The following is a 15,158-nucleotide window of genomic DNA, read 5'->3' as shown; positions in this document are numbered from 1 at the left end:
ACTTTTTATACACTGGTATAATGGTTTTTAATTGCTAATATGAATCTGTGGACTCTGGGGATGCATAGAGGGAATGGAAAGCATGGTGATAAGATGTTTATGTGCTTAGAATTTCTTCTATTTACAGCAGAGCCAGGCAGAGATACGTGGTGCTATGTATTACACTGGAATGGGGTGTGTGTTCCATGCCAGAATCTTGCACAATCTGTAACACTGTGTGTGGGGGAGTTTGTAATACACCTGCTTAATCATTCTACTGCTTCTAGCACAAAACTATCATCTATCATTCTGCTTCAAGATGTTATTTTATTTTACCCTTTCTTTGCTGGAATAGAAAGGCCTCCACTATTATATTTATATTGTACTTAGAATACATTTTCAAGATTTTTTTTTTTAAATGTTATGCCAGAGGTTCTCAGACGCGGTCCTCAAGGCTCCCCAACAGTGCAGGTTTTAGAGATATCCATAGTTGAGCACAGGTGGTTAAATCAAATTGACTGAGGTACTAATTAAGTTACCTGTGCTCAACCATGGATATCTCTAATAACTGAAATGTTGGGGAGCCTTGAGGACCGCATTTGGGAACCTCTGATCAAAAGACTTATTTTCAGATGTCTCAAATATTGTTTTTTATTTGAATTCCTGTGTACTACTCACTCTACTGGTTAGGTGACAGTATACAAAGCACAGACATTGCCCCGCATACTGAAGGAAGTCTGCTTCATTAAACAATTCTAGTAAATCTTGTTTGAAAGCTATTAGGTTACTACTGTACATTTAAAACAATAGAAAAGTACAGTACACATTTTTAGTTATAAAAATAAAGCATTCAAAAACTAAATTATTGAAAGGTACGCAATAGTTTATTGGCAATAGATAATGTCCTTTAACACAGAAATTATTTTCTTTAAAAAAATAAAAAATAAATATATATATATATATATATATATATTAGGCACATATTTATTGTACATTATCAGTGCATGTATATGAACTCATGGGCCCATCAGGAGCCCGTGCCAATTAAGTCAGCACTAGCATCTCATCTTTGTAACAACAGACACTTTTTGAAAATGCCACATACTTTGTCTGTAAAAGGAGGCAAAGTAATCTGCCCATTTCCTTGCTGATAAGTATTGACAGGATTAAAGTCCATTGTCTCCTACCAGACTGTTTGTACACGGTTACTCTGCTTACATTCTGATAAATAGATAAAGACATATATATTTTTGGCATGCTTTGCTTAATATACTTGGTCCATTTCAAGAAAGGAATTTTTTTCAGTAATGCAAACGCAGTTTGCGTGGGAAGCGCATCTTTTCGTACAGCCATGTACATTACCAAATGCTAAATAAAGTAAACAGCACATTTTTGTGATACTTTTAAAAGAATGCAGATGCCCCAAGTTTGGATTGCACATGTTACTGTCTATTGAAGAACTATGTTGTTCCTCTTTTTGTTATTTTTTTATTTAATAAAAAATCCTTATCCTTGTTTGTTTAAAACTTTATTTCGTATGAGAAATAAATTGCTAAAAGGGAATATATATATATATATATAATCATTAATGCCAATTACAAACAATGTAATAGATAATATTTCAGACAAGAAGCATTTTCATTTGTTCACAGTCACAATTTTGAACTTTAACTAAACTTCAGTTTTCAAAAACAAAATACACTAATGTGGTCATGAAAGTCATAACAAAGGGCCTGATTCAGACCCGCTCGTAAGCGGCCGCTCGTTCGCTCCGAGCGATGTTCGCACATCTGCGCATGCGTATGGGTCGTAATGCGCATGCGCCAACCAGTCATTGCGGTCGGAAATTGTGCCCTCGCAAAATAGCGAGTGCCTGCTAATTTGACTGACAGGATGAGGCGTTTGTGGGTGGTAACAGGGGAAGGTGCTTGAAAACGGGGAGTGGAGATCCGAACGCAGGCGTGCCAAATGGTAAAAACGGGCGTTTTAAGGGTGTGCATAATTAACAAAGCAGCGTCATCGACCACGTCACTTGGTTGTTTCTTAGCCTGAACTGTTCGCATGATTGTGGTAGGAAAATCCAACCACAAGCACTCCGAGCAGTTCAGACGCCTTTCGATGTACTCGATTGATCTAATAAATAGCAGAGATGACGTATGATGCGAACGGCCAGGGGGCGTATTTACAAAATAGCGAGCGCATGTTTCGTCCGCTCGCTCAGACATAGAGGCGTCAACAGACCGCAAAGAGTGAGCGCTCAATTTAAATAGCCGGCCCCTTTTTCTGAACGACCGTTCGCAAATAGCGTCCGGCTCTGAATCAGGCCCAAAGTACAATAAGGTTTTCTTTCTACGAACATACTAACTTTATATGTCTATATTTTTTAGGCTGATATTATTGATATCTGTCAATATATATCAACTCTTGAACTTGCAGTTTGTGTGTGGTCTCTTTACAGTTAGGTTAACAAAAAGAGGCGGAGATATGCACAGCAGTTATTTGTTTTACCAGGTGAACAGGGTGAGCGAGATTCTTTGCATGTGATTGGTTGGTGCTGTTCCCCTGTGATGTCATACAGCATTCCTTTAGACCCTTAGAACAGTGAACACACAAAATATATAGTGGTATTATTATGTACTTTTAAAAGTGTGGACCTTATACTTCCTTTATTGGACCAGGTAAGACTATTTTTGCAAAGTCTATGCTGCCTTTTCTATTTAAAGCTGGTTTGATTTTATTTTTTTCTAGTACACAGACAGCTTGTATTGTGTCTGTGATGCTGGGGTTGGATTTGGCTTACAATAGTATAGTAGTGATATCAGACTCTGTGTGCTTTACAATCTGCCCCTTTTTAATGATTTCCATGCCTTAAATTTCTATGCATATACATGATTACCCCATGTCGAAATTTGTTTATTTCTAAGGAACATTTTTTGTTTGCTTTTAAACATAATTTATTCCAGTGCAAACCATATGATTGTCAATCAGTTAAATAACACTTTAGAATGTGTATTGATTTTTATAAGCTTTAAAAATGTGGTAATGCAATTTATAATTTGTAATCTTTTAAAAAAGGCTTTGATTTTTTTTTTCTTTCTGTAGTCACTAGCTTGTAGCCTGGTGGGGTAACACTGTTTTATAATAACCCTAGTATATCACAAACTAATTAACGACCACGCTTGCTCTTCCACAGTAAACAAGATAATGTATTATATAGAATATATCTTTATTTTGACAAATTACACATGTGAGAAATATGTCTGGGTATAGAAAGTAAGTTTATCTTAAGTTCAATAAACTATAACAAATCCACAAAGAAAGGTTTTCAGCCAGTTTCTTCTCAGATTATATTATAATAAAATACAGTGGCTATCAAAAGTATTTACTACCGTAGCTTCTTATTTTCTTACATCATGGAATCAGGAATTTCTACCATGGATTAACAAAAAATAGAATTAGAAACGCTAAAACGTTTTTTTGTTATTTGGGCATATGTATTAAGAAATGGATTTACAAAACTTGATTTTTACAGATTTTGCATGCCATATTTAAAAGGGCAATAATAGTAAATGCAAAATCAGGCTTGTTTTGCATTAAGTATTACTGCACTTTTAAATCTGGCAGACTGAGGGGGGTATTTATCAAAGCTGGGAGAGAGATAAAATGTATATTTCTCCCAGCTTTAATAAATAACCCCCCAAAATCTGTCAAAACCGAGTATTTTGTAAATACACTTCTTAGTATCGCATATAGCTGTACGATATTAGCAGTATCGTGCAGTTCATATGCGGTAAACGAAGAATGACGAAAGATATTAGCAGCAGCTACAGAGCGCTGCAGAGAAATAAATCCACTCCCTGAATGATGTCATGCGATATCGTTCATCGTTCGTCGTTTGCCAAAATCTGTCATGTACATGACAGATATCGTTCAGCACAGCCACCGGAATTTTCAAGGGATATCTTTTGTCTTTCATCGCTCAGAAATACATCTGCTAATGGATAGGCCCCTTTAGTTCTCTGGAGATCAGTTTCCAAATCCATACACAGACTTCCGGTAGGATTTAGGTCAGGGCTTTGACTGTGCCCCTTTTTGTGTTTTTTTGTTTTGTTTTTATTTATGTAAGCCACTTTAATGTGGCTTTTGTTGCAAACTTTGGCTCATTGTCCTACTGCAATATAAATTATTATGAAGTATTTATAATTAACTAAATACTATGGGGTATATTTACTAAAGTGCGGGTTTTGAGAACTAGAGATGTTGCCCATAGAAACCAATCAGATTCTACTTAACATTTATCTAGCACATTCTAGAAAATAATAGCTAGAATATGATTGGTTGCTATCGGCAACATCTCCACTTCTAAAAACCCGCGATTTAGTAAACATACTCCTACAGCATGTCTGCTATACTTGCTCACACTCTCCAGTTGATTGCCATGTTAAGAGAAAGGTGTTTCCCTAGCTAAGCGGACAGAAAAGGATTGACAGGACTGTGCACTTGCTTTTCTGTATGAATGGGTGACAAGGCCAAGTTGTCACACCAAGTGAAATGCCTTCATGCTTTTTGACCTGTATTAGATCTTTTAGGACATTGTATAAAAGTTGTGGGAGGAGCTTCAGCTGCCTTTAATGTAGTGGGAAGTATGTAACATTTTATGTTTCAGCACAGCTGCAATACGAAGTCAGGATAACCAGGGATTATTTATTATCACAGTGGTTCATATCTGAACATTTATTTGTTAGAGTTGAGTGGCCTTGACACACTTTATGAAAGCATCATGTAATATTCATCAATGTATAGGTAAAAATATTTTTATTTGCCTAGTTTACTATGACCATGCTAATAACCAGTATGCTGGAAAACAATAGATTAATTAATGCAGAGACTTATGGTGATCACTATAAAATGCGGAGCCTATTGGTGAGTGCTGCACAACGCAGAACCTATTACATTATTGGCTATTATATTGTGCAGATCCTATTGTTAACTTATAAATTATATGTATTTGAGCTTCTCTGGGAATATTGTCCTAAACTCTTTTTAAGAAAAATTATTTTTTTTTTAAAAGATATTAATTATAGTAGTAGTTGGTTTGTTATATTAAAGCATTTGGCTTTAAATGAATTGAGCATGCTGTTTTTCTTCCATGTTTATAAGTCATTGTAAGCACAATATTTATCTATTTTGTTCTTATACCATTAGCTGTAATGCTGCCCATCCACTAGGCGATAAAACCTAGCAATTGAGCGATAACGACCGTCGGTATCGCTCAATCACTTGGTACTCGCCCGCAAATCGTGCAGTTCCATGTCTAATACGACCCAAGAATGAGCGTGCACGCTAGTCGTATTGGACATCTATCATCGGGCAAACATGCTGGTCAACCTGACGATAACAGGTTCAGCATGTTACCAGATGATTGATGAGCCTGCACTGAACGACTGCTCGGAACATCACAGACATAGAAACGACAGCACGAGTACAATGTAATCATGCTGTCGTTTCTATGTCGTGTAGTGTTTGGGCAGTAGGCCGTGGAGTCTCTGATTTAAAATTTTGGTTTTAGCAAATTTGCTCAGGATGTCTTCCAGTGCCTAAAACTGCACTGATCTGAGGGCACAGGCTGATATGTACCAGTGGGGGGGAAAGGGGGGTGGGGGGGGGAGCAGAAGAGCAGGGAGACAGAGGATCAACTGTCACACTGCATCTGCACTGACAGTTATTAATTTCCTCCAGGGGTTAGGGTTAGGTTTAGGGTGCGGGGAGGGGGAGGTTAGGTTTAGACACTAGGGGGGGGAGTTAGGTTCAGGTACTGGAGAGGGAGGGTTGGGTAGGGATAGGGGAGGGTTAGGATATCTACTGACAGGTGTCGGTATCCTAACCTTGTCGGGATACTGGTGTCGGGATTTTGACAGCCGGGATCCCGAGCGCCAGCATCCCGTACCCATCCCTCCGATCTAGCTTATAATACAGCAGCAGTCTGAAATGTGTTCATAGGGACTTGCTCTCAGTGAGAATCACCTGCTCTGTCCAAAATCCAGGCGGTCTCCCCTAATTAGGGAGTCTTCCAGACTCCCCAAAAGTTTAGGAAACTACAGTTTTAGTAAAGGAACATTTGCTTTAGGTTAATCTGTTAGTCTTAACTGATGTCATCCCAAGTCTTAAATGCTGCTACTCATCGTCACTGTTTGAAAGTGACAACTGAGAGGACCATATAGGAGGCTGTTAGTGCCCATAAGGAAAGACCTGGAGGTTTTTAAACGGTGTAAAATGACTGAGTTTTGCACTTTTTATTAATGGTGGGAGAATGATAGTGAGCAAGTGTTTTTCATCAAATGAAATAAAAAGTTGGAGAGGGCACTTTTTGGGGGCATTTTTCACATGTACTTCAGTGGTAAATACTTTATAGGTACACTTTGTAATGTAATTAACAATTCCCAACATACAGAGAAACATGTAATAGAAACAGTCCTAATATAACCTTCCCATCTGATGAAAATAAGCCACAACTGAAGATGAGCTAAGCAGCATATTAGGTTGGAGTTTGAGGTGTCATTTAATCTTTTGCATAGTTCTTTCTTCAGATTCTTCCCCTTATATGCAAATCTAGGCACACTCCTAATTTGTCCCTGCTGTGGAAGTTTAATTGTTAGTAAATGTTTTGTGTGTATTCTTTGGCAGTTGATTTTACCTATAAGAGATTTCATCATGTCTCCTCTGTCTGGCCAGCTCCTTGAGCACTGTCTTTGCTTGGACCCCACGGGCCGTGAAGCAGGTGGAGCAAGAACATACAGCCAGGAGGAAATGTCTGCAGTCATAGCCCTTGGATGCACTTTACTTTTTGTCCTCATTCATCCTTTCCAACATTTTATTACTTTTTCAGACTTGTTTTGTGTTTCGCTTAGTTTTTTTTCTCTTTGTTCACAGTGGTGTATTCCTGTGTTTGATACTTTTGTATAATAAACATTGCTATGTGATCACTTGGCTAAGTAAGGGCTATTTAATTTCAGATTTTTTTTTATCAAGCAAGAACCATTACATGAACTATCATATTTGAAACTTCATATACATAGTTGAGGTATTTTATGCAAGGGGGAGGGGGGGTCATTTTCTTTTCAGATATTTTTAGTTTATTAGATTTATTAACTATTTCAGTTCTCCCCAACAACCTTCCTTTATTTTTCCAGCAAGGCCTGCACAGTGTACCAGGCAGGCAGAGTTGTTTGTGTTATGGTATTGGACACTACAGAGTGCTGCTCTGCCAGTATGTTTACATTCAGGGAACAGGGTGATATTTGTCATGTACAAAGGCTACACAATAAACAATTTTACTAACCACAATATTTGCAGAAATTATTTTTGCATGTGCAACTGCTTGTTAGCCAAATGCAGAGGTGATGACTATTTAACAGTAATTTGCACCGATTTTTGTAGGTTAGCGATTGCTCTGGAAAATGTATAGGGTGGTAACAGTAAAAATTGGACACTAAAGTCCAACCTGTCGTACCAGTTTAGGACCACCCACTACATTCAAAGTGCTTCCTACTAGAAATACAGGAATGAGATCTGATCTCTGGGTACCCAGAGGTGGAGGAGAATTTCATCTTGTTAAGAGTATGTGCTTGGTCTGATTGGAAAGTGCAAATGTAACCATTCTTGCAGACCCTGCCATCTTGGCTTCCCTGTAAAACTAGCTATAGTTGCACTAAGTAGGAGAAAAATAAACATTTGTGCTGTGATTTTACATTATATGGTTCATAAGTTACTTTCTGTCTGGTTGATACAGAGGCCTTGCTGGAAAGCACAAAAACAAGCCAGAGCAAATAACTTCAGTGCAGGAGCAGATGCACAAGAAACAAATGAAAGTGAAAAGCTCTTTATTGGATATATGTAATCATCATGGTATCTGAGGAGTCTTGCAGTCGCTATATATGTATTCATCCCTCTGGCATTTTTCAAGTTATTATTTTACATAATGAAATCAAGATGGATTTATTCGTGAATTCTTGAAGTGCCATAATAATCTTTGTTTCTTTTTATTCAAGAATTCTTGACCTACATTAGTGGAAAATGCTCTTTAATATAAAATAAAAAATAACCCCGAAGTTTGTTCTTAAATAGTAAAACACAATACAGACAATAATTGATTACATAAGTTTACTCTGGTAATGTTTTAGTATTGGCAGAAGTACCTGCAGTCGTGAATCTATGTACTTACGTTTATAACCTCTTTGCACATATGGATACTGAAGTTTGCACTCAGTGTTGCTCATATTCCATCTAGATGGATGGGGACCGTTGGTGAACAGCAATTGTCAATTCATTCCACAGATATTTGATGGGATTATGTATGTGCATTGACTGGGCTACTATAGGCTATTGCTTTGTTTGTATTTAAGTCACACCTTCAGGTCACTGTCCCGCTGGAATATAAATCTTCTCCCAAATCACAGATCTCTATCAGACTACAGCCGGCTTCCCTCCACTGTTTCTCTATTTCTTCTTCCATCTATGTTTCACTCTATTTTGACCAGTTTTACTGTCCCTGAAGCAGAGGGAGCGCTTACCATTATGCTTCAAGGTAGTGATAGGGTTCTTGCACCAAACATATAGTGCCATCAGACCACATTCCTTCTTTCACTTGGTATGTTGGACTCCCACATGCCTCCTGGGAAGCTCAAGGCGTTATTACATGTGAATTTTATTCAACAGTGGTTGTTTTTTTTGTTGCTACATTCAATTTTGTTAGGTGTCTGGGCTATTGTTATCCCATTAACTCTCCCAGTCATAGAGTACTGCAAATGTGTGGCCTAAAAAGTGCTTACAGTTTTGAAGGACATACGGTTCTTACAAATTACAGTTGTGGTTATTCTTTCCATTTATGATGACTTGACTGTGATCAGGGCAGGGGAGTAACTAGACATAGGGGGGCCCCATAGCAAATTTTTCACGGGCCCCCCTAGGTCCCTGCCCCCCCTCCACCTGCAACCCACCCAGGGGCGTTTCAAGAGAGGAGGCCCATGTGCAGACTCAATGCAGGCCCCCTCCTCTCTCCAGCGGTCCCGCAGCGCTGCACTGGCTGTAAATTCTGGCTTTGTGCCATAATCTACTGCGCATGCACGGGTCTCTGGGAAAATGGCACCCACACTGTTTCCCGGGACAGCGGCACTGCGCATGCGCATGTCACCGGGAAAATGGCCGCCAACATTTCCCCATTGATTTTTGCTGCTCTGCAGCGTCGGCTGGGCAGCACTACGGACAGGTAAGTATAAGACTCTATGGGTGCAGGGTGTGCGGTGTGGGCCCCCCTGGACCCATTATAGATACACCCCTGAGCCAACCCCCCTCTGCACCCTCCTCACTCCCCTCTCCTCTACTTACCTGCTCCAAGGTTGCACTGAGCAGTGCAGGCACACCTCCTCTCCTGGTCGGCTCCATCTCTCCTCCTCACTGACTGATGCTGGGAGGAGACTGCCACGTCTCCTCCCAGTATCAGTCAATGAGCGGAGCCGAAGTAAGGAGGGTGCGGGGGGCGGGGGTGGGGGGGTGCAGACCGAGGCCTGGCACCTTAGGTGCATGGGGAGGGCCGGGTTGGTCCGAGCCCCATAGCAGCCACACCCCCTGAACCTACAGTAGTTACGCCACTGGATCAGGGTGTTTGTAAGTTTTTAAAACTTTTTAATATATCTCTCCTAATTGGTGCTCTACAATGACATTTTCTCAGTTTTGCTTTCAGTGTTCTTTGATCGTCATGATGAAGATCTTATTTGGAAATACAAACAATGGGACTTCTAACATACCAGTTTTTGCATTTTTAAATCAAAAGAAACATTTTCATTGTACAAGGCAGTGGTTTCCAAACTTTTTCAATTCACAGCGCCCTAGAATATCAGCATTTTTTCCACGGCACCCCTGGGCCAAAAGTTGCTTATTGAGTGATTCAGGAAAACTTAAATTAAGTAAATTGTACTTGTATGTTACCCTTAGGTTCAGTGATGTGGTGGTCGACAGGGCTGCGCTACTTTTTGTCCAGTCAGTAGAACTGGTTTGCCTATCACACTGACTAAAAATTATTTTATTTGGTACTGGACCACCAACCCAAGGCACCCCTGCAAGTGCTTGGAGGTACCCCAGGGGCCACGGCACCCAGTTTGGGAACCACTGGTACACGGGTTTATTTAGGTGTATCCTAGCAATAACATAATCATGTAAATAGCTGATTATGTAGGTTGATATTGCAGAGTATTTTGTGTTGTCCGGTGGCTATTTACTTGTTGTTTAGTTCCTATGGAACATGTGTTGCTGCTCTGTGACACATTTAGAGCGCTACATTATTCATGCATGAAGAACAGTTTTTACAGAAACAAAATATATCTAAAAAAAGGCATCTTTCCATGCAGTTCTGTGGCAATTTGTCACAAAAGCTATCAATCATATAAAGGAGTGCAAATGCATAGGATGTTTCTTGTAGTGCTTCCACTCTGGTATGTGGGGAACAGCGGTTTCACATTGCTGGGCAAGCAGGCAGCAGGTGCTCAGCTAATTGTGTAGTGAACACAGTGTCTAAGTCATTTTATTAGGTATCATATTCTTTCCAAGCATATTGAGCTACATTCAGCTCTGTCAATAATTTTTCCTTGCAAGTAAGAATGAGCTGACTTTACTGAGCCAATAACTACACTAGCAGCCTTTATGGCTTAACACAGTGGTTCACAAACGTACATTTTTTGTACAATTTAAGAACTATTTATTACAATTTATTTAAATATGTGTACGAGTATACACTCTGGAGCTGATGACAAGTTGTACCCAAGTTGGCTGTAATTACACCTGCATTGTGTACACAAATAACTGTAGGGACATTTGCACTCATGCATGTACACATCTCTGCAGCCCCTATCCAGATGCTTGGTTTCATAGTGTTCATCACTATCATAGTGCACTTGTACCAGTCCTTTCTTTTGTGACAGAGAACAGTATTAATACAGGCATATCTATGCGTCCGCACAAACTGCAAAGTTTGCAATTATGTCTAAACTCTCGTGCTAAACTAGGCCTATGTGAGGAGCTACTAACCAGGTATGCCCCTTCAGTGGGAATGTAACGGAGTTGCTCGCCAGTAGCTGCGTGCACTTGGATCTAGAGCAAACGCAGTGCGAAAACACAGAAGATCCGGCCAGAAAACTGACTTACGTTCAACTCTGCAGCATCCCCTCTATGCTTATCTTATAACCAACAATAATAATAATATATCTTGTCCAATTGCCATGTTAATGAAATTATAATGTACTGCTTCATAAACCAGATGTTCTAGGTTAATCACAACTGAATTACTGGTTAGCAACTTAGGAGGTAAGTGAAATGGTTGAGTACGAAGGATGTGAAAAGACATAGGTTCTGATCAGAGATGTACGCTAATGCAGTCGAGCTGCGGTCCTGCATACAGCTGCTGTACGAGAATATGGAAAAGTTGCAGATGCCGGGATATGTATTGAGACACCCACCTGGGCCATCACAAATCCAAGCAGCTGTGTACACATATGCTTCCACCATCACAGCTCATTTGATAATTGCCCATCTGAGTAACCATGCGGTCATGCAGAATGGCCGCCTAAACTGAGACGGCGTAATCACTTTATCTGCGTATGGATTCACAGTTGCAGGCTGAGAAATTCCGCCAAAACGGTCACCACCTGCGTTTTTGCCGCCACTCCCCATAACCTCCCCCAAACTGTCCCAGAATGTCAATCACTTCGCAAAGAAATCCTCACTGTGAGCGACATCGCTAAGGTACCTTGACACGTGCACAGTTAGACTGTGATGCATGTGCAGTTGCCCAATGATTGCTTAACTGTATAAAAACCTCCATTGTGTTCATATCTGAATCAGGCCCATAGGCCCATAAAATCCAACTTTTTTACATTCTAATTGATCTTGAAGGTTGATCTAGAAGAAGGCAAAACAATACTCCAATTATTATTATTATTATTATTATTATTATTATTATTATTATTATCATTTATTTATATGGCGCCACAAATGTTCCACAGCGCCTTACAAAGTACATAAACAAGTTGTAGACAAGCGACTTACAGAACAATACACTACAGGACCAGGACATGGATAATATATATTGCTACATTAGTGACCATAACACCCAGATAAGCAACAGAGCATAAGCAACCAAGTGTTAGGTGCCCTAGTGGTGAATAAGAAGTAGATGAAACTAAAGTAGGGAGAAGCACAAGAGGATAGAGGGCCTTGCTCGTAAGAGCTTACATTCTAAATGTAACAGGTTAGTTTAAAACAATTGTTACCTAGAGTTCATTAGACAAACTTTTGTACTGACCTCACATATACAGTATATATTAATTCATGAAGTCACCTCTAAGGTTTATCCCAAGCTAAATAAACCTAGTTTTATAATCTATCTTTATAATAATCTCTTTCATTTCCTGTTTTCCCACCTCTGAGCAATGTCATATTCTCCTGCATCCTTCTCACATTGAGGTGCCCAAACCTGTACCTAATACGCAAGATGTGGTCTAACCAGTGACTTATACAGTCAGGGACGGACTGGGGCTGCTGAGCAGCCCTGGCAGTCCTCCTGCGCACATGCCCGAAAAAAGGGGCACGGCCTCGCAGCACATCAGTATCCCTGCCGAGCAGAGTGCCGGGAGGTGGAGCTGCACGTCCAGGGTTTAACGCCGGACCGGCCCATCTAGCCAGAATAGCTAGATGGGCAGCCCAGCCCTGTATACAGTGGTATTACTGCATTTGTTATCCCTCCTTTTTTGCAGGTCAGGATTTATGTGTTTTGCATTTGCAGTCACTGCCTGACACTGGGCCTGATTCAGTGGTGGATACAGTGGCGATATCGCAGGCAAACGGTCAATGTTCTAAGAATGCGTATGTGTCGCACAGTGCATGAGTCCCTATTGTGCAAAGAGATGCAGCACAGAATCATATGCACAATTTTAGTGGGCGTTCCTGGTAGGTAAATGGGGTGGTGAAGCCGATGCAGGCGTGTCACTGAAAACCGCTGCGTTCAAAGATAAACTGCCGCTCACACAGGAGGCCATACTCAGACAGAGAAATTCGACCTGCCATCAGGCTGGTGCAAGTTTCGATGGTGCTATCGATGATGCATCTGATTATGCACAGTGCCGGAAATCCACTATCCTAAGACGCTGCAAGTGGGTGTCCCAGATGTTTGAAAATCAGAGGCGGCCTTAGCATGAAGACACACACGCGCCTGCATCCTCCTCAGAAGCAGGCCCACATTGTCCTCTGTCTATCAGCTAGTATTCCAAAGGCCATGTCAGCCTTGTACAAATGTTTTCCATTTCATGTGTAAGTATAATCCAGACACTCATCCTAGAAGCTTTTGCAGAGTTTGTGGGCTGTGTGACCTTGACACTGTTCTCGCACTTTATTCTGCCTCCCTATTTCCTTGATGCACATTATCTTTGTAAATAGATTACATTATCCTCATACTTGGGTGTACTAACTAACCAGGGTAAGCTATTCCAGCAATGTAGGAATCCAGTGGCCTTCATTTCTGCACATACAGTATTTATAACAAACATACATCTTATTATGGTGAACGGATGCAGATATTGAGATTGACAGACACATATGTAAGTTAGTTACTGAGTCTCTGACATCCTTTTAATATTGCATGTTGGATGATGGTACCAGTTCTTTATATAATCCCCAAATCCACAGCTGACGGTTTTGTAGATAGTGAAGCCAGTTTAAATCTGCTATATTTTATTTATTTTAGTGGAAATATTAATTCTGCATTTTTATCAAAGACTTTACATTGCTTGGTTTTGTCATAAGGAAAATGAAATTGTGCTCCCTTACCAAGCCATGAGTCACTGTAGTGACAGAAATATGTTACAAGGGTTTGACACACACAGACCTTAAGGGGCCTATCCATTAGACGACTTTCTGAACGATGCGACCAAAACTAGAAGGTTTAGGTCAGAACGTTCAGAAAGTCATCTAATGGATAGCCGACAAGGACCAGCGATGCACGCTGGATCCTTGCCGACGCCGACTATCTGTGGAACATGCCCGTCAACCTGCCGACGATCGTCAGGTTCGGCATGTTCTCAGATAGGAGGTCGGTCTCCTGCACTGAATGATGTTCAGTGAACGCCGTTCAGTGCGGGCACCACACCCGGCGACCTGAAGGACTGAATGCTAAACGTTCAGTTTTTCAGGTTGCCTAATGGATAGGCCCATTTACTGTGCATGCACCCAGTCTTTGGCTGAGTGTCCCAGGGGAACTGGAGTGTATACCCCTTAACTCTTGTTCAGTATGTTTGACACCAAGTCACAAGGAATGATTGGTTGCTATGCAAAATCTCCACTTCTAAAAAATGTCACGTTAGTAAACATACCCCTGGATGTCAAAAGGAGCAGGTCTAGAGACTGAAGTGGGCAGGACTGATCAGATACCAGGGGATTACCACCGCTCGCCCTCACCCCTGCAGCCCCCATGGCTTATCCAGTCAGGCCCAATATCTTGCCGTTAGTTTACTGATTTTCTCAACTTGTCAGTCATTGTGGTGTTGAGAATACAACAGTGATGTGCGGGCAGGTGAGGCAGAGCCTTTCCTGTCATACTTAGGTATACTCCAGAGTTTTGAATATAAAAATTATAAGAAAAATATAAAGAAAATTTTATAAATATCTTCTTTGTATTATTATAATCATTTTTATAGTCAAAACTCTGGAGTAAAAGGTGTATGGCAGGTGAGGCACTGGCTCCGCTGTATACTTTTTACGCACATCCCTGATCAAAACACACCAAATTTCCAGCACTATATACTGCTGCACCTTTGTATAATGTCCACATGAACCTGCGGGTTCATATATGTATCTGTAAATCTAGCTCTGATACTAGCCAGTGCCTCCCCAGCCATTTACCTCACTGCATGTCACTGGAATACAATGAGTTGGGGCGGGAACTGTGAAAATACCTCCAGATTAGCAGGTTGACGGACTTCTGTTTTCTAATTGGGGACAGACGGTAACTGAAGTGCAAAGTTACCGGGAAACAGGTTCTCCTTTATTTTGCCAACTGCTAATATTACATATTTTGCACATTTATAGCCTCAAGTAAAATACAACTACTATACTTGCAGTAAGGATAACAAAGCGCA

At 40.5% G+C, this 15,158-nt stretch overlaps 1 protein-coding gene across 2 annotated transcripts in view; it reads left to right on the top strand.

Moving 5' to 3' along the window:
* The window catches only part of NHSL1 (NHS like 1), a 214,493-nt gene that overhangs the window by 115,654 nt on the left and 83,681 nt on the right, over positions 1 to 15,158 (top strand). The gene's annotated exons all lie outside the window — the stretch shown is intronic.

The sequence above is a fragment of the Taudactylus pleione genome, unplaced genomic scaffold (genome assembly GCF_031769625.1).
Source record: "Taudactylus pleione unplaced genomic scaffold, aTauple2 ptg000006l, whole genome shotgun sequence".
In the NCBI taxonomy this organism is placed as follows: domain Eukaryota; kingdom Metazoa; phylum Chordata; class Amphibia; order Anura; family Myobatrachidae; genus Taudactylus; species Taudactylus pleione.
Note: the sequence above shows the minus strand (reverse complement) of the source record. Positions and strands in the feature narration are given on the sequence as shown.